The sequence below is a fragment of the Balaenoptera borealis genome (genome assembly GCF_965194805.1).
Source record: "Balaenoptera borealis genome assembly, chromosome: 13".
In the NCBI taxonomy this organism is placed as follows: domain Eukaryota; kingdom Metazoa; phylum Chordata; class Mammalia; order Artiodactyla; family Balaenopteridae; genus Balaenoptera; species Balaenoptera borealis.
Genome location: NC_138870.1, coordinates 15766014 through 15791986, shown reverse-complemented (window position 1 = coordinate 15791986; position 25973 = coordinate 15766014). Strand labels below are relative to the sequence as shown.

Here is a 25973-nt window from a genome sequence, read left to right as displayed (position 1 = left end):
AAGAAATAACTCTGACTCCATAGAATTGTATGGAATATAGAATAAACTAATGCTATTCTAATTTGAAAGGGCTTAGCACAAAGTATATACTAGTAGTCAAAAAACATCAGTTTATCTGTATCCTGCAGCCTCCCCAAGCCAACTTCTGTCACTGTCTGGCAGTCTGCTTGTATCACGAACACGGGAGGCATAGAACAAAAAAAGGGAAGGATACTTCGCTAGATAATGGAGCAGTGACAATTATTTGATTACGCTTTCTGCCATGTGACAATTTCTATTGCCTTGAAATTAATTCCAACATGCTTAAACTTTACTTTTTATTATGCCCTAAAACACTGAAAGAAAAGACTGATTCCCTTGAATGTTAACCTCTCTTTGATTGATTCTTTAATTCTTAACTTGTCTCTAATCTTCTTCTCTTCTGAAAAATAATTATCATTCAAAGAACTAGAAGAAAGTTATTGTGAGAATGAAATACTGAAAAAAAAAGGATTAAATACCTAGCAGCCAAAATATATATAGATGAGTTTCATTCTGCATTCCTAATTTTGCATCTCTGCCCAATATGTATTGTGCTACAGAGACTCTAAGAAACACATCATTTTCATTTGTTCTATGTTCTCTGTTCCTACACATCTGAGTTAAAAAATTAATTCAATGAACCTGGCTTTTTTTTTTTTTTTAGGTAAGGGCTTGTTCCCTTGTCATTGTTACAAAGCTAACTTATCTCCTAGCACCTCTTTTACTTTACCAAAGGGAATATAATAATGCTGGAAATAATGCTGGAAAGCATTAAAAAACAAAAAAATTCTCAAGGGTCTAAAGATGTACTGATGGAAAATATAATCCATTTATACTTATACCTTCAATGTAAGAAGAATAGTTGACAATGAAAAGTTTTCCAACCCACCTCTATGGTGAGATTTTTGAAATGTCAGATGTAATAAATGTATCACATCATTATTTGGAGGCTCTAAGAAAACGAGTGTTATGTGAGTATGAATTGGAAAGCCGCAAAGAAAGCATCCACGTCTGAAACTTCAAGATATTTTATGCAGAATTATACCTCAGAGATTTTCACAGTATTTTGAGGACTTTGGTAATATACCATTGTACAGTCTACTTGGTTTTCAGTGGAGGTAGGAAATTGATGGGTAGAGTATTTCTATATCCCATATCAATGCTTGCCAGCATTTTCATACACTTTGAATATTGAGTTACTTGCTTTTAAAGATATTTAAAACCTGTTCTGGTACATAAATATAACTCTATAACCACCTGACTGCTATATACATGATAAAAGGAAAGGTTATTCTGCACAAAGTCAACTTTTTACTAAAATTATTAAAGAAAATATATATTTTAGGGGTGGGGAGTCATAGGAATTGTCAAAATTATATAATTAGTATTCCTAATACTCAATTCTTATTCTATGAGAAATGTATTTGCTTCTCTCATGAGCAGCTGATTCAAGGAGGGAAAAAGAATCAGTTTGATTCCTTGCTCAAAATAAAACAGAGCAGGGGAGATTTGCAGAGAGAATATGTGACTGTGTTTTAAAAAATTTAAAAGTGAAGAAAACTCAGTGCATTCCATTGTGATTATTTTCCTTATAGAACATACCTCATGCAAACTCTCATTCCTGCCATGATGACATGCTCTCCTGGTGAGATTTGGTTCAAGCTCTATGGCTTTTTATCCAACTTTAAAGTTTTTTACAAATTGCAGAATTGAAATCATACTGTGTTATAGATGACCACAAGAGGTCAGTTAGTCTATTCCTGTGTCTTTAGGCACAGTCACTTTAACTGATGAGAGAAATTAACATGTCCTTTAATTTTAATCAATTCAGAGAAAGTTGGACTATACAGTTTTGGGTGGAGAGTTAGCCAATTCTACGTCAATGACCTTCACCATCAGGAAGTGGTTAAAACCCTCATGTGGTAGTTTTTACCCATTGCCTCTGTTTGTTAAGGCTGTGGAAAACAGCTAGCCACTTTCCCTTGAGCATTACAGGAACCCTTTTCATAAGGCACTGTCACTGGGAGACACAGAATTGCTTATGCCAAATTCAAAAAAAATTTTTTTTTTTTAAGTTTAGGTCAAGGGACTGAGAAATATGAAGTAAGACTTGGTGTTGAAAGATTGGGCTTTTAAGACGCAGACAATGTGACCACGTACAAACTGTGAGGTAAATCTCAAAATGTCAGAGACCTGTTTATCCTAGTGTATGCGAGATCCAGGAATGGTTCAACTTGATATTATTTTGTATAGGTGTCTTATGGACTGTAAGTAATGACAACATTAAAATGAGAATAAATGCATAAAATCTAGCTGATTAAAGGTTTGGGTAGTGTTGAGTATGAGAGGCAAAAAGCAAGAAGAGAGGCAAAAAGCAAGAAGAGAAGCAAACATAACCCAGGTGACTGAGCATATTTGTTATAGGATATCATAAAGGCATTTGCCTAAATTAAGGAGCTAGTGGTGGACTCAGATACACAAACCCCAGCTAGCATGAAATGGAGATTTTCCTTGGAAATTAGAGCTTTTCTCCATTTCTTCATGCACAAAGTGCTTCTGATCCCATGGCGAGTGACTTGCTGGAGGCCCAGGAAAAGTACAGATAGTTCTCATTTCATCAGTCTACCAGCAGGATAGAACAGACTAATCATGCCAACCCAGCCCTCCTTGCCTCATGACTCCCTTCAGTGTAGGTCTTAATTTTAGTTCTCAACAGCACAATATCACAAATTAGGGGTTGCCTTAAATTTTTTACCCACTTGTGTATTTCTGGTGAGTGAAGAGGGGAAACAACATCCAGAAGAAAACTGAGCTACACATGAAGATGAGTGATTTCAGGTCACTCCAGGACCTCCCCTTTCCATTTCCTCTATTGGTGGCTACTTTATGGGGAGTAAGATGTGTGACTCAATAGACCAGGTCTTAGTGAGCACAGGTGGATTTTAAAATGTGACTTCTTCAAGTGTATTTATAACCCTGGGACATATAAAGGCTGAAATCCAATACTTGATATGGAATTTTTAATTTTAAGGTTTCAATAGTGTGTTACGAAGTGAAAAGCATATATCTCTTTAGCCTTTACAACTTTATTTTACTTTTCATTGGTTGAGAGATTTATTTACTATTTCCCTAAACTGAGGAACTTCATACATTTTATTGTCTTGCAAAGATAACTGTTTCCTATGACTAGCTCATTTTTAGAATACTGATTTGCTCTTTCAGAAATATAGCACTGAACTTATTTTGAATTTTGTATATAAGGAGCATTACACAGTCCAAGTCTGTAGAAATGTGATTTCCAATCAATAGTTATTTTGCAACATATGTTTGTCAATAAGCCACTTTGAAACAACTTGAATATAAAACTATTAAAAGGGAATAAATTCAGAAGATAATGAAATCCATACTCTAGAGATTTTATACATTTTTAGAACACTTAAATATATGAGAAGGGCCCTTAAGGTATGTAACTGACAATTTTATCCCGATATTTCAATTTATACATCTAATATTTATTACCACCTCAAAAACAGTCGTTCAGAATGTTACAGTTCATACTTATGATTTTTCCATTGTGTTCATATTACGTGGTAGATTTATTTTTCCCAACTCCATGCTTTCTTCCCTGAAGCTTATACAACCACAGTCTTTGCTCTGTGACTTCCAGTGCCTTCCCAGAGGCAGCATCTACTTCTCCACCCCTTGTCTGGATTGGCCATGTGACTCACTTTAGCCAACAGGATGTGACTAGATAAAATGTATGCCCAAGTCCATGGGGATGCTTTAAATGTGCTATCATGGATTGGTCTGCTCTCTTGTACTTCTGTTATCTGTCACGAGGACAGCGTGTCCCCGCTGGGGGATGTTCCTTCAGTGCTGGAATGGGAGAGCAGAGCTGAGCATTGCTGTGAGGAGCCCAGTGCAGCCAAGTGGAAGCACAGCAAGTCTGCAGCCTGCATGCTGCACAAGTGAGAAATAAGTTTTTTTTGCTGTAAGCCACTGAAACTTTGGGCCTATTTGTTGCTATGGTAAAAATTAATGAATATGCCAAGTTTCATATTATTTCTTTTTCCCTTTTCTTTGTTTTTGTTTTCATTTGTTTGTTTGTATTGCCTTTAGAATATGGAGCATATTTTTTAAACCTCCCCAGTGTTAGCCCTGAGGATACTTTGGGGCAAACCTAATTACTGAAAATAAACAAAAGTCATCTGGAGACAAGTCTGGTGAATTAGATGGGTGATCAATTTGAGTATAACATTTTAGATCAAAAAAACTATAAAAGTAATAAAAATGGCTTTCTTCTATGGATCCTAAAAAGCCCCAAAGTGTATTTCAAAAATGATTTGATCTGGTTCATTTGGACATGTATATTATGTTATACTGCTAAAATTTTATTGTTATTTTATTACACTAACATACTGTTTGGCTCATTTAAAAGTGTGAATAGGCTTATGTACCATCTGCTGTCTGTCCAGCCAAGTGTTTGAGTATCGAATAGGAAATTCTCTCTGAGTAAAAATGCACTAATGAGTGCAATAGGGCAATGGCAAGTCTTTTTTAAAAGACTTACATAACACAGGACTAGACAAATCTAACACATTACCAGACAAAGGGTCTGATGGCTGAGGGCAGTGAGGGAGGCAGTACACCTAGCAGTTTGGGAAACTGAGCTCTGCTCTAATGGTAACAGCTGGAAGACTAAGATGGCTAAATAGGGAGGGGATCAATGGTTTTGGACAAGGAAGCATCTATCTATATCAGCATTTAATGGAACTCCCTTTATTGCCCTGGAGTTGGCGACCAAGACCCAAGATTAAAGAAAAGAGAGTATCCTATGTTTTAAGAATAGCCAAAGAAACAACTGGAAGTCAGAGAACTCTTCGAGGTTTATTGGGAGATGGCCAAAATGGCTATGATACACCAAGTGTTATTTCCCCTCCTGGACCTTAGTATATATTTGCAAGTGGGGGTAAAGGAAAGGGCTGTTTGAGAGTCATGAGTCATCAGCTTAGTGAGGAATAGAGTGGATCTGCTATCCCCACTCTTCCTTGCAAAGTCCAGTGAGGAGGGAAGCTCAGAGATACCCATTGATTCAGATGTGTGCAAGAATGGGAGACTATTGCCTCATTCCCAGGTTAGATTTCTGCTCTAAAAGAGGGTTTGTTGAAAGACAGGATAGCAAAGGAGCAGCCTGCATTTTTGCACCCTAACTGGCCAAGCAAGGATGTGTGAATTTCTCAAGGTTCAAATAAACACATGTAAGGTAATTAAATGTGATCCACTCCTGTGTAGGAAGAGGTTGAGCCAAAGGCAGATCTCCTGGTGGGAAGCCCTGCAAGGCTACCCAAGATACGCACTCAGATGAGGTAGTCAGCTTTGACAGTGAACCCAGAGCAGGCCTTGATGGAAAGTCAGAGACAACAGACAGGGGATTTTACTTGCTTGCCTCAACAAGTGTGAGGGTCACTTTCCTCTTTCTCTTTTTTTCCCACTCCAAAGTCAAGAAAAGCTAGAACTAGAAGACAGAGAGAAGAGGAGTGAAACAGCAGACAATATTCTCCCCACCACAAGTCCCCCAAGCTAAAGCTTGGCTGGTGCTGGAGAATGGAGAGGAGGTATGTGTCAAACTGGAGAAGAAAACAGAGTTTTAAATTGGACAAAAGTGGTGAAAAGTTTTTTGTTATCTAAAAGTGATCAGGAAACTATGGAATCTACCCTGGTTTTAATTAGAGAATGTAAAAGGGCAAAAGTAGTATTTTTAAAATAATAAAAACTTTTATTGGAGACCTACCAATACCAAGCTCAGCCAGTTTAAAGAAAACTAGGCGAGACCGTTAAACATCTACAAGTCAGTGCAGGAAGAAACATAGCTTCGGAAAATGCACTGATTGCACTGCACGAGAGAAAAAGCCTCAACATGCAGAACGAAAACTGGGGAATCTTGCCCCCCAAATCTTCAGAGAGTTGGCTGAGATTTGTCTTTTTGCCTTTCTTCATCCCCGTGCAGCCACTCGCTGCTCTTATAGAGCATTGCCGATTCTGGCTTCATTTGTGGATGATCATTGTTAAGCACAGAACTGTGTTCAAGAAATCAAAGTTGTTTCGTCAAGAAATAGGTTATTAACACTGAATATATGTGGATATATAGGTATATATTTACTGTTATAATTGATACTTTATCATCATATCAAAATCTTTAACAGTTATGACCAGTTGCATAGTTAATTATAAGCTTAAATGGTATTTTTCTGAATGAAAATTAGCCATAGATGGTACCCAGTTTGCGTACACACTTGTAATCAGGATGACTGTTACACTGCAATGTTGCTCTATTAGGATCATCTGGAAGCTATGAAGGAAAAAAAAAAAAAACTATGCTGAGCAGGTAAGTTTCCCTGAATAAGATTCTTAAATCTATAATTAGGAATCAGAGCCTGTTCCCACTCATCTTGCTGAGGGATATAGTCAATTTGGGAGATACAGGTAAATAAATAAAACTCCTTCCAATCCACTCATATGTATTCAAATGTTCACATGTTTAATATACTGAATGATGTGATATCAGAGAGCAGAAACTCTCCTCCTCCTCTCATTCCAACACACACTTCTGCTTTAGGGTAAGTTATTTTATTCAAATCATTTTCCTTAGCTTAGCACCAAGCTGTGAATGGCTATCAGTGACCTCTCTCAGCCCCCACTGTTATAATCCTTACGTGCTTACTAACCCTAAAACAAAACAAAACAAAACAAAACAGGTGGGATTTTGGCCCTGGGCACACTTTAGAAGAGATAGCTTTCTATGAGACCCTCCTGTAATGCCTTTCGCTTTTTTCTCATTCTGGTTTTATCCCTTCCCTGATCCCCAAGAATCCCTCAGATCCTGCTACTCTTCCTTTGCCAAAAACTCCACCTAGCTCTGCTCTCTCCTGTTGTGTCCTGGGATCCCAGTTAGTCCTTGTTTTCCTTACTCCAGTCAAACACATGTCTCTCACTGTAAATTACACTCATATTCTCAGAGAATTATATTACATTAGCATAGAGCTGAACCCCATTTTGAGATAATCCCTCCCACCCGTCCCGTCACATTTATTAGGTGAGGAAACTGAAAGATTAAGAGACCTGCCTAAGGTCCTTAGGACTAGAACCCTCAGTTCTTAACCATTGCTCCAGGCACTTTCCACAGCACCATATTTTGTGTCTGTTATGGACCAAATGTTTGTGTCCCCACAAAAATTTGTGTGTTGAAGCTCTAATTCCCAATGTGATGATATTGGAGTTAGAACCTTTGGGAGGTGATTAAGTTTAGATAAGGCCATGACAGTGGGGTCCTATAATTAGATTATTGCCCTTATAAGAAGAAGAGACTGGAGCTCTGCCAGGTGAGGATATGGAGAAGGCATCCAGCGTCCATCCCTGAACCAGGAAGAGGGCCCTCACAGGGAATTCAAATTGGCCGGCACCTCAGTCTTAGACTTCCCAGCCTCCAGAACTGTGAAAAATAAATTCCTGTTGTTTAAGGCACACAGTCTATGTTACTTTTTATTGCAGCCTGAGCTGATTAACACAGTGTCCTAAAAACCAGTAAAACATGACTTGGAAGATGATTTTCCACTTGCATCACCTCTGGCAAGAAACGTAATGCTTTAGCTCTTCACTTTCCTACTCTGTAAAATGTTGGAGTTTGTGAGGTTCGGTAAGATACCTTCCAGCTCTAGGGCTCCATGACTGTAATACTTAATGAACTTATCCAGCATTTATGCCAGGCATTTTCCAAGCATTTTACGTAGCTGTGTTAGGTAATCCTCACATCCGCTCCAGGTAACGTGATTCCTTCCATTTTACAGATGAGGATATTATGGTTTATAGAGGTCAAATAACTTGTCCAGAGTCACCCAATCTGTGGACCAGGGATTCAAATGCAAGTTTATCTGACTCCAAAGCCTTTGCTGTTCACCATCATGCTGTACCACCTCCTGATATCCTAACACAGATACCAGCTGACGATTTAGCCCGAGACTAACCCACAATCTAGAAATTCTCTTTTTGCTACTTTCTTATTATGTTTCTCTTTAATATCTTTCTCTTACTTCCTGTTTCCTAACCCTCAGAAATCTCATGCTCTCCTTACTTCTTTCTTTCCAAAGTTCCTCATTTAATTTTGTCCTGCTACCTACAAATTCCCTGCCAAAGCCACCAACAAATGCTAATAATGTTTTCCTTTCTGTTTTAACATTTTTTTTGAACTTTTAAAGAAGAGCTTGTTAACCTAAATATATTTTTGTGTAAAATACTTATAAGCAGGAATACTTTTCTCTCCCCTACCTCGCCTGTAAAAAGAATAGAATATGTGGATCTACTTTGATAATGCAAGTAATACACTCACCTCTGCTCTGTCCTTCCTCACTTTAAAAAGTGAGACCAACCCCACAACTTCAAAGGATCTGGACTTTTGTGGTTTCTTTATACAAGTGGTGGTGCTGAGTGGGGCTAGGAGAGCGGAAGGAGAAGATGCTGAATTGAAAGTAACACCCTGCTTGCACTTGGGAACCTAAAAACCCTGTTGAGCTGTGCACACACAACAGATGTGCCTTGAGCTACCCACCTTAACTGGGCCTGTGGTGCCAGATAACTCCAGGCTGTGGCAGGAGAGAAATACGGAGTCATTAACAACAGCACGTGTGCCAAAATAAAATAAATTCTGCTTGACATCTAATTAATGTTCAAATCCATGCTTGTGGAATTTTAAACTAGTCCAATAGATGTCTACATTTTCCCTTACTTACATTTGAAAATATGGTTCTGAACTGAGTTCCTAAACTCAGCCTTTTTTAATATATATATATATTTTTTTCTGAATACATACATAGTTACTTTAAAAGCAGTGTAAGCAACTTTTTCATAAAGTTTCCTTAACAAAATTTCTTTTAACGGCAAAGCAATTCCTTTGCTATATGAATGTCTCATAAGAACAGCAACCTAATAATAAAAATCCTCTTTACCCCTCGGCCTTTTGTTCTTGCACAGCTCTCTGGTGAAAGTTGGATAATCATTACACTGTGCAGTGAACAAGTCATGTGTTTGAACACAGCCGGAGGGGCAGGTGTACAGGGCTAAGGCAAAGCTTGCTTTGAAATACCTAGCTTCCCCAGAACCCGGTCGCATCAGAACCTCAGTTTCAAATCACATCTGGGGCGGCCGTTTCACTCTTCATTCTTCAGAGGCACGGATAGCGTGGTTTATTCTGCGAGGATATTAAAGATTCCCTGAGATACTCTCCATAAGATCTGGAGCTGTGTTTGATGTCCTGAGAAAATTTCTGGGACATTCTTGCTCACTGTCATGAAACAGCGTGTCTCCTGAAGTCAGCAAGCACCATTTAATCCCTCTCCTTTTAGAAATTCAATACAGCCTTACAGATGTTCTAGGAAGCCTCTATAACCTACCTGGTTAATTTTCTGTCGATTTCTGTGATGCTGTTGTTGTTGTTTTGGCTGTTGTTCAGGTTGTACTTGCCAGCCAGGGATAATCGCCCTATCCACTATATCGTATGAATGTGGAAAGAGGACTAAGCCTATTCCATCTCCAGTGCTCTCTGTATGCACAAGTAACTTAGCAGTTCCAACCTCAGTCTTTCCATTTCTAAAATGATAATGATTGTCCTATCATCAGATCTATGTTTCTGTTATGGACTGAATTGTGTTCCCCAAATTCTTCTGTTGAAGCCCTAACTCCCAACGTGACTGTATTTGGAGACAGGCCTTTAAGGAGGTAATTAAGATGAAATGAGGCCATAACGGTGTGGACATAATCCAACAGGACTAGTGTTCACATAAGAAGAGGAAGAGACACCGGGTAAGTGTGCACACAGAAAAAAGGCCATGTGAGGACCCAGTGAGAAGGTGGGCTGTCAGTAAGACAGGAAGTCTGTTTTCAGGTCTTACCAGTAACCAACCCTTCAGCACCTTGACCTTGGACTTCTAGCTTCCAGAATTGGAAGAAAATAAATTTTTACTGTTTCAGTCACCCAGTCTGTGGTACTCTGATATGGCAGCCCTAACAGACTAATATAGTTTCCAACCTAGAGCTCATTTTTCCAATCCAGACCTACATGTTCATCTGTCTACAAGATATCATTCTTGGATTTTCTTAAGGCATCTATCTTAACCTTAACATGACTAATTTCATCATCATTCCCCCTAATACCTGCCTCTTTACCTGAATTACTGATCTCCATGAATATAACCGCCAGCTTTCCATCACACTAACTAAAAATGAGACATGATTCTTCTCTCACCTTCATCCCAATATCAAATTTGTTACCATGTCCCATTATGTTTATCATCTAAATAGCTCTCAAATCTAATTTCTTCTCTCTGCACATACTGACAGGATTTAATTGAGGCCTTAATTTCTTGAAGGTATTACCTGAATCTACTGGTACTTGATTTTCCTACCACCTGCATTTTTACTTTTTTTCTGACTTAAATTAGTTCTCTTAGTCTAATAAGTCCTGTTCTAGTGATTAAAATCCATATAGCCTCAGGATAAAATATAAAATCCTTAGTGTAACAGGGCACTTGATGATTTAGTGCATCTACATCTTAAAGTCTTATCTCTTATTCCCATTCATGTTTTTCCATCCCAAACACAAAGTACTACTTATAAAAAGTTATCTCCTCTGCTTTCACAGGCTATAATGCTTTTGTATTGCCCCATCCCCTGTGTCTGAAATGATATTTCAATATGCCAACATCTGTTTATCCTTTAATATTTAACTTAATTAGCACTTTTTCTAGAAAGTCTTTCTTAATTTTTTCCAATCTTGGGCACGTGTGCAGCATCCTCTCTGTAAGGGTGAAGTATTTTCCTGTATCCATTATTCTTACAACACTTACTGTGTTTTTTAAAAGGGTGTTTTAATGCTTGTTTTTTTGATCTCTCTCTTACTAGACTTTAAATTCTTTTTCTTTTTTAAAAAATTTTATTGGAATAGACTTTAAATTCTTTAAGGGAAGGATTATGATTTTACACTCTTGTGTTCTAACAGAGTTTCCGATCATGACAATAGCCAGTCAATATTTGTTGAAAAAATAAATTGACTATTAAATTAAATAAACTTTGTCTTAAAATCAGTTTCTTCTATTTCTTGATTAAAATTTTAGGATGTGAACTAATTTGTTAATAACTCTGGAATTATAGCATCCTTTTAAATTATGTTTTCATGTGCTATTTCCTCTAATCTCCAAAAAGTTTAATATTACACATATATACACATATATTTAAACTATATTTATTAACCTACACATTAATTAATATATATTTGAGAATTTTGAAACATTCCAAGCAATTACTAGAGATTCTCCATCATATTGTGATTTGAGAGCTCAGATCATGGGGAAGAAGTATTGGAGGAATTTCTACTGAGGAGAAACAACTAAGTCCTCTACACATGAGTGAGTCCGTTCCTGAGAGCAAGTTTGTAAGTCCAATTTGTTCGTAAGTTCAACGAAGTTAGTCTAAGTACCCAACTAACAGAATCGGCTATATAGTACTGTACTGTAATAGGTTTATAATACTTTTCACACAAATAATACATAAAAAACAAACACAAAAAATAAAGAAAACATTTTTAATCTTACAGTACAGTACCTTGAAAAGTACAGTAGTACCAGCTACATCACTGCTGCTTATACGCTTGCTTCTGGACATCCTGGGTTTGAAATAAAGATACTGTACTACTGTACTCTACACAGTACTGTACAGTAAAGTACACAAAAGCACAACCACTTGTAGAGGATCATGCTTGTGACAATGTACGCCAGACACGTGAACTAACTTACATGATTGGACATGCGAATGCATGTTCACATCTTTGAAAGCTCACAACTTGAAGGTTTGTATGTAGGGGACTTTACCTAATTAAATGGACTTAGTTGAGGATGGTCATATTGAAAGTACTTCACTGGCAAAGGTACGTGAGCTACGAGGCAGGTAATTTGTAGAGAAGCTATCTTCCAAAGCACTTTTCTGTTTGATAAACCATGCCATTTTAGAATTGGATTTTCCTGTATCTCAGAGGGAAAATTACAAATGTAAGAAAAAAGTACTGTATGGTTGTGAGCAAGAATGTGTGTGGGAGAGTGGATCTATTTAGGTGAGTAATCAGAGCATTTATTTCCAGAGAATTTCCAAAAGCTTGTTGTATGATATTTAGATTGGATGTTAAAAATAATGTTGGTACAAAAAAAGTCAGACTGTAAAATTTAGTCTTAAGATGTGAGCAGTTATAATAATTAAAAAAATGTTTATCTACCCAAATTAAAATGGCCTGTAACAACCTAAGGGTGGTTTTTATTCCTATTGTTATTTTGGGTGGGGGCCTCCAAGTCTTTTCCACTTTGGACAACCAAATCATCTAGTCTTTTATGGGACTCTCCTTTCATAACTCATCCTTTAAGAAAAGTTTCAGGAGCTTACTTTAATGAGACTCTCTATTTGTCTCAGAAATCAATAGTGGAGTTTGGATGATAGTGCTCAAAGGGCTGATAACTGAAATTGCTTTGGAATAAATTAGTTAGGAATTTTCTATTTTTTTTTTTAATGATACACACATTAAAAAAAAAAGAACAAGTAGTTTACTGTTCACATTTCTTAGGAAATAACATTTACTCTTAGCCAGGATTTAAAAATTATTCATTTGAATTCTGAATCAAATATTTACATGCTCTATTTTTGGAGGTGTTCTTCCCTAAATTAGTATTTTATGTTAGCCAAATCCAATAATGCTTAACTTCTTATTTTCCTTTTTTCATGCTTTAACATTTTTTCTGTTTCCCTCTATTTCAATTAGCAGCAGAACAAAATAACTGATTTATTTTAATGATTTTTCTGTTTACAGTGTAATGATTTTTTCACAAATGAGGAAAACAGGCTGATGAGAGGATAAGTTGATAATTAATTTTGCTCATTTCGTTTCCTAAGAATTCTGGAAAAGTATAAATAGACAAAGAATCCAGCAAGAGAAAGTTTATTATTTTTGCATGATAAATTCTGCTTCAGGGAACCTCATTCATGGTCTCATTTCTCTCTCTCGGATTGGTAATACCATTGGTAATCAATTAAGAAGTTGTAATTTCAGTTTGAAGGCTTTGAAATATAAGCAAAAAACAAGCCAAGAACTCAGACATATCTGAGAGTGTAATGTCGTTGGGCCATTTAATTGCTGTGTGACTTTCGTTCTCTGATTTAACCTCTCTGAGCCTCAACAGTATCTAATGACTGCTATGAGGGCTAAATGATACAATTCAGGAGAGTATCTAGTGAAAATCTGACATTACTATCAGCTCAATAGTAACAGTAGTTGTTCTTGCTATTCCTAGAAATACGCAGTTTGAATTCTAGTTTATATTTCTCTAGATTTCATAAATATTTTTGGTTACAGTGTGGCTCATTTTACAACAAATGCTTTTCTAAACATGACCTAATGGAAAACAAGCTTTTCTCAATCAGAATAGCTGCTGAATTAAAGATATTTCTTATTTGAATGCTATTTAGCCAACATGCTCAGTTTAATAAAAAATTAGGAAGAATGGTGGAGAGCTTTCTCCACTGTTCAAGACCAGTCTGGTCCCAAGGATATTCAAGTTCAGTATCCTCAGTTTGTTTTATATCATTATCAAAAGTACTAGCAAAACAACCACTGGAATAACAAAGAGAATAAACATATAGTAACAACAACAATCACTTAAGTCAAGGCACCAATGTACGAACAGTAATGTAACTGATTCAGCAGGCACTCTAAAGTGACCATTATTACTGATAAGACTTAATATATATGAGTATTTTTCTTAGTTTCAAAACATATACTGAGTAGTTGCTCCAGACATATTTACACTTGACCCACATAGCTGTGCCTGTTGTTTTTGACATTTGACCTGAATTGGTTGAGCATGCAAAGAAGTAGCAGTCGAGCATAAGATAGAAATCAACTTTGGAAACTCCCACATCATATAAATGGCTAGACTGGCCCAGATACGTGAGGGCATTTTGTCTTTTCATAAGACACAACCTATCACTTGTAGGTTAACATTTGCACAGTAGTGAGCAAACAAGTATTTCTTTCAGTGTTTGCCCAATAAAAAATACCCCGAAAACATAAGCTGTAAAATGGGAGTTGGGCTATAGAAAGTCTTATGGAAATGATTTTATTTGGAAGTTTTTTTTTTTTTTTTTAAGCAGCACACATTTTTAAACAAAATCTTATTTAGAACCATCTTCTTCCTCCCACCTCTCTCTTATTAGGAAAACAGATAAAAAGAGATTTGCCCAATTGAGAATGAGGTAGGCAGCTGCCTAGACCAATGGTTGGTTTTGGTCTCCCCTTTCACACTCTGAGATAGCTCCAGGGAATTTTGTGGTTTGAAAGAACACATGTTTAAAACATACTGGAATAGATAAACTTTTCTATTTTTATAGATTTAATGGTTGAGGCCGAGAGAGAAATAGTGATTTGTTCTAGTTTATGTAACTACCTTATTTATTTTATTCAAAAGATAGATACTAAGCATCTACACAGACCCTGATAATACAGTAGTGACCAAAACATGACAGTGCAACAGTGATCAAGACATAGTGGTGATCATGATGACCAAAATTCTTATGGCCATGGAGTTAACATTATAGTGGGGAAAGACAGATGTTAAACAAATATGAAAATGGATTAGCAAGATAATTTTAAGGTGTCAAATAAAGTGACTGGAATGCAGACCTTTAGATAGCTGATAAGTACAGCCAGTAAAAGAACATCTTTAGACACAAATCCAGAGTCCCCAAAATACAATTAAAATATCTGCAGATGTTTAATTTCTAAGATGGGGATACACTTTAAAGAAAGATACTTTAAGCAAAAGTGAAAGAATTACAAACATGTAATTACAACCACTACTTGAACTAAATCAACTGCTTAATCTGTTTCATATTTTTATACATTTGAACATACTTTTTGAATCAAGAAATGCAGAATGTTCCTTCAAATTTGAACATAAGGGAAAGTTGAATTAGTTTTTATTTTGAATAAGTTAGTGACTGAGAAAGTTCACTGTAGCAGTATAAAGTAATAGAATCACATTTCTCACAGCTTTTTAAGGATATGTCATTTTGATTTTTGTGATGCAGCTTTGAATTTGATATAGGCTTTCTTATGGATTTAGAGATCTTCCATAATTAATTAGTATCCAAATATTCATAAATATTAATTACTGACCATGGGTAATATATTTTATTAAGAACTGTCAGAAAGCCATTAAAGTATAAGAATTCCTTGTCCAAGGGGGCACATCTAGCTTAACATGGGGAATTAAGATACACTTAAAAACATAAGATCTTACACTACTATGAGGATCAAATAATGGCATACAAATTTTTGGTATAGAAAATTGATTAGAAAAAAATAACTGTTGTTCAGAATGATTGCAGAAAGGTCAGATGTAAATTAAACCATAAGAAATAAGTAAGACATGGATGGGGTACGTGTTGGAAAAGTAGAAAGTTTCCAGAGATGAGTCATTTATAAGCAATGACTCTGTGATGGGAATAAGCAAGGATTATTCAGGAACTAGTAACCTGAAAAATCTGACAAGAACAGAGTTTATGGAGGAGACTAGTGGAAACGAAGTTGTAAAGATAGTTTTGTGATAGATTATGGAAGATCTTAAATACCTAGCTAAGAAGGTGAGATTTGTTCTATAATTAACATCAGGGACAGTAGTATGTGCATTCAAGATTTAGAAGTAGGGAAGAGATGTTATATTCATATAGGTTGCAATTTGTCTTATCCTGTTCACTCATTTTGCAGGGGAGGAGACTAAAGTCCATAGGGAGTAATTGTCTTGCCTGAGGTCAGGCAACCTGTTCTTCTGTAGCAGTCCCTTGGTTTCCAGTGCATTTTTATAGCTTCTCAAGATGAGGACAAGTTTTTGTTTATTTCTTTTCAGATAACTGCATTGCTGAGAGTGGCTATGGTACATGGGAGGGGCAGAGAAACAGATTAGACTAAGTCTGATACAATGCTTGAGGCCTCACAATGGTGTTTCTTGATTTCTGAAAACCTATTTGCTCTTTTGATAAATAAAACCAATCTCATGCCCTTCTTTAATTCTTTTTTTGGAAATTTTGAAACCAAGTAAATTATTTTAATGATGAGCAATTAAATATAAAGTTCAATTTGAGTTTTGAAACTATGCATAATCCTGTTGATATGAGCTATGTCTCTTTCTCCTCATTCATACTGACATTGAGAACCTCTAACCTGAGCACAAGTGGTAGCAGGAAGGAAGAAAGAGCTGCAAGAGATTCTTTGAGGAAAGAATTGCTGGGCCTTACAGAACTGGGTGACTGGATATGAAGCTAACAGAGGAGATGGTAAGGATGCGTCCAAGGCTTTAGTTTCCCAAGAGTGTTCATTCAAGGAATGTCAACAGGTCAAATAATTTGGGGAAAAGCTACATAAACAAAATTGTTCTAAAGCACAGGATTTTTCACAGCCTTAAACATCTTGAAGTGCACCATGACTTTCCAGGATTGGAACAGAGCATTCGGCCCTTTGAAAATTTACCTGACCTCTGAGCTTTACCTGTGTGGGACTGTGATTCCTTGGAAGACATTTTGGTGTCTACACCTCTATGTTACCAGAAAGTTTCTACCTTAAGGCTCTCTGACCAAGTGGCAGAGATGAGGGTCTCTGTGTCTTCCTACCTTGACCTTGTGCCCTAATTTTAACACTTCTACCAATTAGCAACTTTGACAAAAATCTTGGCCTTGACTAACTCCCACCCCAAATGCTGGTCTGGATCCATTTCTATTATGATTTTAACTGCTTCCCTGCCAGCCACCTACCTTTACTCATGCTTATATTATTATAATTAATAATTTCCCAATCTATAATGTTATTATAGATAATATGCCATTATAAATAATAATCTTCCAAATTGATTTCTACCCTATTATGCCTTAAAGTGGAAGTCCACTTCCCACAATGGTCAGAAACAGAAGATGAATGGAGTAAAAGATGAGATGTAATAGTAGAATGTAATAAAGAAGGAATGGATGTTGGGCTATAACTCAGGTCAACTCTATGTGGCTCCAAATCATCTAACTAAGTTGGCAGTGCCAGGTCTCATAAAGCCTAAAGGGAAAAAAAAGAGTAGCAGGTCACTACACTATGTTTTTTCACACTTAAAAAATTTTAAGCACGTAGGGAAGATAGCTAGAAGGTAAAAAGTGCTCATATTTAATATTACAATAACTAGTTGGTCTAGTAAGTTTTTTAAAAAAAGAAACTCCATAGGTAAATTAAGCATGCAAGTAAATTTTAAATTTTAAAATTTTTTAAAGAAAAAATAAAATGAAATATCAGAAAATAATATAAAAAACCAAATATGGAAGGTAGGAAGGGTTGGAGGCAAGAGAGAGAAAGAGAGAGAGAGAGAGAGAGAATGATTTGGAGAGTAGAGGAAATTTGGGGAAAATGGATTATTAGAAAGTATTTAAAGGGGCTAAGGTGTTAAATTAGAGATGAGCAACTATAGAATAAAAGTCAGAGTTTTATATATATATATGTATATATTTATAATAGCTAGTTCAAATAAAACCTCAACTACAATCTGAAATGTGATTATAAGTATAGTATAATTTGAGCATATTCAGCATGTCTTTGAAAAGGTCATAGTTAAAATAAGCAATTTATTGCCATCAATTATCAAGTTTATGAAAGTATTTCTAAGAAAACATTCCCATTCTCTCCTTCCCCTGTGGGAATTACTCCTTTATTTCCCATAAGAAATGATTATTTACATTTTATGCAGAGTCAAAAGCTTCATTGCACTGGTATCAAAGAAGCTACATACTGCTTTGCAGGTAAGAGCCTCCCTATCATAAATGGGCCTCTCAGGCAGCTCCAAATTAGGAGCAGTAGTTTAGGGACTGAGGGGAACAGAGGAGCCTCTAGTCACATTTCCGTATGAAGCACATTTAACTCTGATTTGGAAAGAAAGTTTGAAAATACAATACAAAGGCTTTATCTGAATAGTTGATTGAAACAATCTAGGTGTATCATCAAATAACATATTCAACAGTTTCTAGAGACCCTTTTGCTGGAAAGACGGATTACAGGTTTAGGATGTTATAATTTCAGGGAAATAAAACCACGTTGGCTTTTTTCTCTCCCTAAGATACATTTCAGTCATTGCTTTATCTTATGCATTATTTACCTTCAGCCAATGAAATTAAGCTGCTCAGTTTCACATGAATACACTGACTCATGTTCTGGTTGTTAAGCACATGGCTTTTTTGTTCACAGCAACAAGGGTAAGATTAAAATATTTTTTAAAAAAGGAATTCACAGAAGCACTTACATTCATTATTTTTTATGAAACTCAATCCTTGAGAAACCAATTTTGAATCACAAATGGTTGAAAATTGTTCTTTAATCACAGAATATTACTGCTCAAAGATCATAAGGCACAACAATTAATCACAGTGTATTACTTACAGTCGATAAAGAGAGAAGATGTCACAATAATTATTTATTCCCTGTGGTCTCATAATCCATGACCTTACCTCACACCGAACCTAAGGAAACCATGTCAGTCAGATCAATTGAACAATCAAATGATCCAAGATGGCCAAGAATTTCCTTTTTAGCATTTAAAGAACAGGCCCATGAATTTAAAGATGAGGCATTCCTGAAAGCAAGAAGGAAGACTAGCTGGCAGCTGTGAGGTAGTGAGTAGAACCTGGCAGAAAGATGAATAAGAAAAGGGGCAGTGATCCTTGTGAGAGGGTGATAGGCTGAACATTTGATGATGGGAAGTGAGGAGACTGTTTCCGCAGATTCCCAGGGAAGAACCTTATTTATCAAATGTGAAATGTTGTCAGGATTCTTGTCAGGTAAATCTTGTCTTACACTGGCTCCTGATCCAGGTCTCCTTTGCTTGACATAGTTGAAAAAATTTTGAAAAATTCTCTATAAATGAAACTTTATAAACCAAACAATATTTTAAAGATTCTGGCGGGAGAGAGCATTCCAGAATCAACAAGGAAGCCAATCAAGGATAAATTTTTGAAATGAGAAATATCGCTCCCTTGCTCCCATGTTTCTTGGTTTTAGAGGTCAGCATTTTGTGTGTCAGATTTCCTACCAGAGTAATAGGAAAGCACCAGGAAAGATCCTAAGAATAGGAGTAGAATCAATTCTCTGAAACAGTGTCTATGTATTTAAAATCTGTTTCCTAGCTTTGAGCAAACTGACATAGTCATAACTTGTTTGACTGAACTGGTGAATCAATGAATAACTGGACAGTTCAGTTTACAATATCAAGTCATTTGTATATGGCTTCCTATCTTTCAGCATTTCAAAAATAGTACACTATGAATGACAAATGTAAGGTCATTCAGTACTTGTTCTTCTAAAACATGGTAAGCTCCAAAAGTGAATGCAGTAAAAATAGTAATGAAAGGTAAAAATGAAAAGTCCTATTGATTGTGTTTTGTTTTTAAGAACTGTGTTCTTGCATTATCATATTATTTCTATTAAATTAGGAACATACAAAGTGAAAAAAGAGGTTATTAATTCTATTTGTGTCAAATGTTAATACTGTGTTCATGTGTGATTGAATTAGAAGTTTGCAGCAGACGAAGGTTAGGGAAGGGTAATGTTGATTATCTGACCCTGGGGTTATCTTAACAGAGCTTTCTCCTTTCTATGTTAAAGTCAAGTGGTTCGCTATTCACTTTTTCCCATGTGCTAGTTCTTGAACTTTTCAAGCTTCTCTAAATAAATTCATCTATCCATTCAGTCATCGTGCCATCCAAATAAATGTTTAAACTTCATGAAGGCACTAACATTTTTCAAGTCTATTCTTAAAATAGCTTTTTATTAGTTAACTGATTAAATTTATTATAAGTGTTACAAGCTTGGATTTATGTAAAACATTTATACAAATAAAATACAGCTATGTATTTTAAATATTGTGGTATGGTGTAGGACATCATTTATAAAAGTTCTACAAATAGAAGCTTGAAACCAATATTTTGGTTCCAACCCTAAAGATAATTGGTGTTGGAAGCAGAAATTCAAATATTTCAAGATGGAATGTAATAATGCTTAAGGATATTCTTCCAGTTTTTATTGACATTTTTGTTTTTAAAAAAAGGTTCATTAAGCCCACTATTTCTTTGTCTGCTTCCACTGTTTATGGAAATATCGCTTGGTTTCATGTTCACATGAGAAATCCACTTTAATAAATTGTGTTGTTTCTACCTTTAATGTATATCCTGAATCTGACTGCTTTGTGCCTCTTTCATCACTATTACTGTACTCCAAATTTGGGCTATTAGAACTGTTCTGCCTGTTTTCATCTTTACATCCCCATTGCTTTCTCCAACCACACATGCATGTGTGTGCACACACAGACACCAACAAAATCTGTTACTGCACAACAGCTGTTAGGCTTCTAAACTAAATCAGTTTATATGCTTTCCTGTTCAAAATCCATCAAGGGATTTCTACCTCATCTATAATAAAATCTAAAATTCTTGCCATGGCCTATGATGATTTGACCTCTACTGACCACCGTGGCCTCACTTCCAACTACCCTGGCTGACTCCACTCTACCACCTGGCCTTCTCTAGTAACGATGTATAGTCCCAGCTCTCATTCTTAAGGGTCATCCCCTAGGCATTCAAATGGATCCCTCCTTCATTTTGTTCAGATGTTTGCAGAATATCTTACTATCCCTACCAGCAGCATCCTGAACACTGTTCTATTTGTCCTGATAACACTTGTCACCACTTGACATCATAGATTTATTTGCATTTTTTCCCTTCTAGAACGTACACCCCTAAAAGCACAAATTTTGTTTTGTTCGCTGATACATCCCAGCAACTATGAAGTACTCAATAAAGATTAAGTGAATGAATAGATAACCAAATGAATGTGCATGCCCTTTCTCTTATCTTGCTGATATGGACTAACTAACTCCAAAGTAAGCCATAGAAATAATGCTTACTATTTTACACTATTTAATCCTGGAACATCTTCACAACTCTGAAAGGGTGATTTTCTTGAGATGTGAATTCAAGGTTAAAGCAATTAGAAATCAAAATTTTAGAAACATTGACCCATTTAAGATTATTTTCAGTCTAATTCTATGATAAGGAATTTTTAAACTGTATACTTCTTCAAAGACAGTCTATAATAAGTCTCATGCGGCAACAGTATTTATCATAATTTATTCTGTATCAGGTAGATATTCAATTTTTTTTGTCTATCATACCAAAGAGACATAGTCATTAGGAGTGTCTGGAATCACACTGCTCAAGTCCCAGGTTCAGCAGGTATTAGCTGGATAACTTTAGGCAAGTTACTTAGTTTCTCTCAGACCCACTTTCTTTATCTGGAAGAAGAGGATATTGATATAGTCCGTTCTACAATAGCACATATTTCTGTAATGTGAACTAACTCATATTAGATTAGCATATGGGGGAATGATGTTAACATAATGCAGAAGTCACATTGGTTCATAAGCAATTTTTTCCAGCACATTAGTATTTTGTGCCACTAAGAAGCAACTGAATGCAATGTATAGCAAAAGAGTTGAATACAATAAACCATGGAGGAATAACAATAGTATTCTAGTAGTTTCGAGTAGTATCCAAGTTCTCTGCTCAAAGTGGCCACAAGCTTTCTCATGAAAGAGCCTTACACTTGCTTCTATCAAGGTAATTTTATCTTATATTTTTAAGTTAAAATATTATACTTACTTTATTATTTCGTTATTAGGAATTTAACATCTTTTAAAACTGTTCTGGTATTTATTACTAAGATTGTTATTGTTTTGTCTAGTTCTCTAACAACAATCTTCATAGAAATTTTGAATAGTCAGCCTCAACACTTTCCCCCCCATAATCCTTATTTCCTTTTAGTAAATTATTCTGCAGAATGTGAATTTTCTTTAGGAATGCATATGGCTGTGGTGAGGATTACATGAGATAATCCATATGAAACTTACTAGAGTGTCTGGCATCTAGTAAATATTCAAAAAAGAATGCCTGTCCCACACTCTTGATGTGTGTGTGTGTGTGTGTGTGTGTGTATGTGTATGTATAAATTTTGTTGAGAGACTACTAAATTGCTAAACACTGGAAATGCACAGATAAGTAATGATTTATCATATGCATATTGCTTCTTATAACAGTATTAAAGATATATTTTAAAATTGATCATTGACTACTGTTTCTGGCAGTGCAGCAGTTTAAATATCCTGACCAAGTTTATTGCAAAAGAAAACCCCAATGCTAGATTATAATTAAAATATTTATTTTTAAATGTATTAAATGCATTGATGAGCCAGCAGGAAGGTAAAGATTTTTCAGATACCAAAAAATAAGAGAAAGCAGAAATATGGAGAAGTAAACAGGATTCTGAAGCCAGATTTTGCCTGGCATTTGCTGAACTTGAGTAACATGGAATTTTATTTTTCACATGGGGAGATAAGGAACAAAGATTGTACACTAAGAAGAGGAATTTAATAAGAGATTTACACATAAGTCTTGGAGCCCAAAGGGATAGGCCTTTAGTGTAGGAGTGAACTAAAATCAATTAGACATTTTCCAGAGCACTGCAAGGAAAATTAACTTTCTGAAAACTTGGTGCTGGGTGGAGAATTCTTTTGGCTCCTTTCTGAGTATATATCTCATACATATATACCCCAGTGTTCAAAAAATCCTTAAGCAAATAACTTAGTTAATATCATTAAGGATTGAGAGAGCTTTCAGCCACACAGCAGAAGCAAATGCAAATCCTCTTTGAAGGAAACTAACTTCCATCCAGGCAGGCCTTATACCAATGGATAGAATTCTTACAGATAAGTTTCCAGAAAGTATGATCTCTTAATCAAATACCCTAATATACATAAGGAAACAGGACACCATGAATCAGAGTCAGCAGCAATAAAAAACAGAAAAATCAGACCCATAAAGACTTCAGCTATTAGAAATATCAGACATACTATAGAAATGTTTATATCTCATATGTTTAAAGAACTAAAAATAATAAAAATGATGAATAGGAGAAAGATGGTGTAATAGATAAATAATAAAAATAATTTTCAGAAATAAAAATGTAATTAAAATAAATTTAAAGCTCTCTCTCTACACACACACACACACACACACACACACACACACACACAATCTGCAAAACATTAGAATTAGCTAAAGAGAGAATTAATGAACAGAAGGAAAAATTTGAAAAACATTATTTAGTGTCCCGTACAGAGAGATAAACGAAAAATGTGGAAAAGCAATAAAAAATACAAATAAAATAGAGTGAGAGGATGTAATGTATGTTTAATTGGATTTCAGGAGGAAAGTAGAGAAAGAATGGGGGAAAGACAATATTCAAAGAAATGAAGATTGAGGAATTTCCAGAACTGATGAAAAACATTAATCTTCAAGTCAAAAGGCCCAAATTCCAAGCAGGATAAATAAAAACAAGTCAACATCTAGACACATCATAGTAAATCTAAAGATAAAGAGAAGATTTTAAAAATGACCAGAAAGGAAAAATAAAACTACAAAGAAAAAACTAAAATGATGAATGATTTCTCAACAGCAACAGTTGAAGTCAGAAGATGGTAGAATATCTTGGAACTTCTGAAAGAAAACAGTTGTCAACCTAGAGTTGTATATTTAGCAAATATGTCTTTCAAACATGAAGGTAAACTGAAGTTATTTTAGAAAATAAAAATGGCCAGAGTTTGCATCAATACATCTCCACAAAGAATTCCCTTTAGATAGAAAGTGATTCCACGTGAAAAGTAAAAGACGTGAGAAGGACTGATGAACAGTAAAGTAGAAAATATATTTATTGAACAAATAATAACATATTTAGAGCTAGATATAAAACAAATAGAACTATAATGTATAACAACAATAGCATGTAAATTAGGAGGCACATTGTTTGGATATAAAGTGTGCTAAGGTCACTAGATGTAAGTTTCCACAGAACCAGAATGTAGTTCCAATAGGGCATGGCTTCTGTCTGTTTGTTTGTTTTACTGAGCTATTTCAAGAGCTGTATCAATGCTTTGAAGGGATAAATACATGAATGAAGTTCCTTATTTTTCAAAATTAGAGTCTAAGTTTAATATGGATGTTATAATTTCTAATATAGCTGTTATAAGATTTGACAGAGTTTAAAAGTGTCAAACTACTTAAGGGGGAATAATAGAATTAAAAAAAATCATTCAAAAGAAGGCAAAAAAGGAGAGAGAAATAAACAGAAGATGAAAGCACTTAAAAAACACAAAATAAAATGGTAAAAATAAATTATGTATCTATGCATATTTACAATAACTATCCATGGCATCCAAAGTAGAATAAATAAGTTGTGATACATTTATACAATAGAGTACTGCAAAGTAGTGAAATTTAATAAACTAGAATTACAAGCATGCATGAATTTCAAAATCATAATATTGTACCAAAAAAGCAATTTGCAGGAGATGCACACAATGATTCCATTTACACAGGGTTTAAAACACATAAAACTAAATTTATTTTTGTAAGGCTAAGGTAAGTGGTAAAATCACACAGAAGAGTAAGTGAATTTGAATAATTAACTTCAAAGGCATTCCTTCTGATAGGAAAGATTAAGTGGATGTGATTGGAATAGGTCACACAGGGGTGTTAAGGTTCATATTCTGATATATCTTTAACTTGATCGTGGGTATATGAGTGTTTGTTGTATTGTCATTTATAGTTTAGACCTGTCTTATAATCCCTCATTTTATCTAGTTAATATAAAACAATTAAAATAAGTCTATACAAAATGTTTGTGGAACCTCTAAATGGTGCTTGCTGATCCACTCTAGGTTTCTGAGGCCAACTATTTTTTTTTTTTCATTGCTTAAGGGCATATGGGGCCAGCTTTACACTTCAGAGGCAGCCAATTTTCAAGTTTCGTTGCCTCATACATACACTAATGTCAGATAATTCTTCGCTCCACAATTTCACAGTTTATGATTTGTTAATGCAAATAATTCTGGGGAAGGTAATAATGGAATTAAGTACACAGCAAAGTGTAAAGATCTGAGATCAGACCTGTGACTGACTTTGATATGGGGAAGAGGGGAAAGCAAATGGGCAGGGAGGAAGTGAGACCACGTAAAGGGCAGAGTGGAGAGGCTGGAGAAGCAAAGAGCCCTATGATCGTCATCAGTTTGCATATTGTCAGCTCTGAGACCATCAATAAACTCACTTAGCGCTAACACAAGGGGGTCTGAGGTAGGAAGACATTGTGTCTCTCTGGGTTTGTTTCCCCATTTGTAAAATGAGAGACTAGGTCAAAAAGACATATAAGGTCTCTTCCATTTCTCATATTCTATGCTTCTGTGATTCAACAAACACAAAAACTCTTAATTGCCTTGGTTTGCACCAGAGAATAAAAGCTGCTAAACTACCTCTGCTCATTAAATTCCTTTCAAATTATGAACACCTGCATCAGAAACACAACCAACACATAATCACCAGTGCAGTCCACGGGTGACTAATTAGGGAGCATTCATCCCCTTGTGTAAACATTTAGCAAGAATCCTCTCTGTGGCCTATGCCAAATTTATCTGTGAGAGGAGAAACCTGGACTGAAGTATTAAAGAAGAAAGATTTTATTATGGGGAGCAGTGGCGAACAATTTCTTTTTGAAGCATTTTATTCAACTGCTGAGCTGTCGTTGTCTAAGGGAGATAATGCTTTGGTTTCTTGCTGCCTTATATTTAATTTCCCTTAGATATGTTATTAAAAACTGTTGTGCTCTGCTATAAGTATGCTTGAAAATCACATGGTGAAATAAACTATTCTGTATGTTATCAAATTTTGGTATATAAGGTATACCA

At 35.5% G+C, this 25973-nt stretch overlaps 1 protein-coding gene across 2 annotated transcripts in view; it reads right to left on the bottom strand.

The window, feature by feature from the left end:
- Positions 1–25973, bottom strand: part of PIK3C2G (phosphatidylinositol-4-phosphate 3-kinase catalytic subunit type 2 gamma) — a 406235-nt gene that overhangs the window by 151819 nt on the left and 228443 nt on the right. The gene's annotated exons all lie outside the window — the stretch shown is intronic.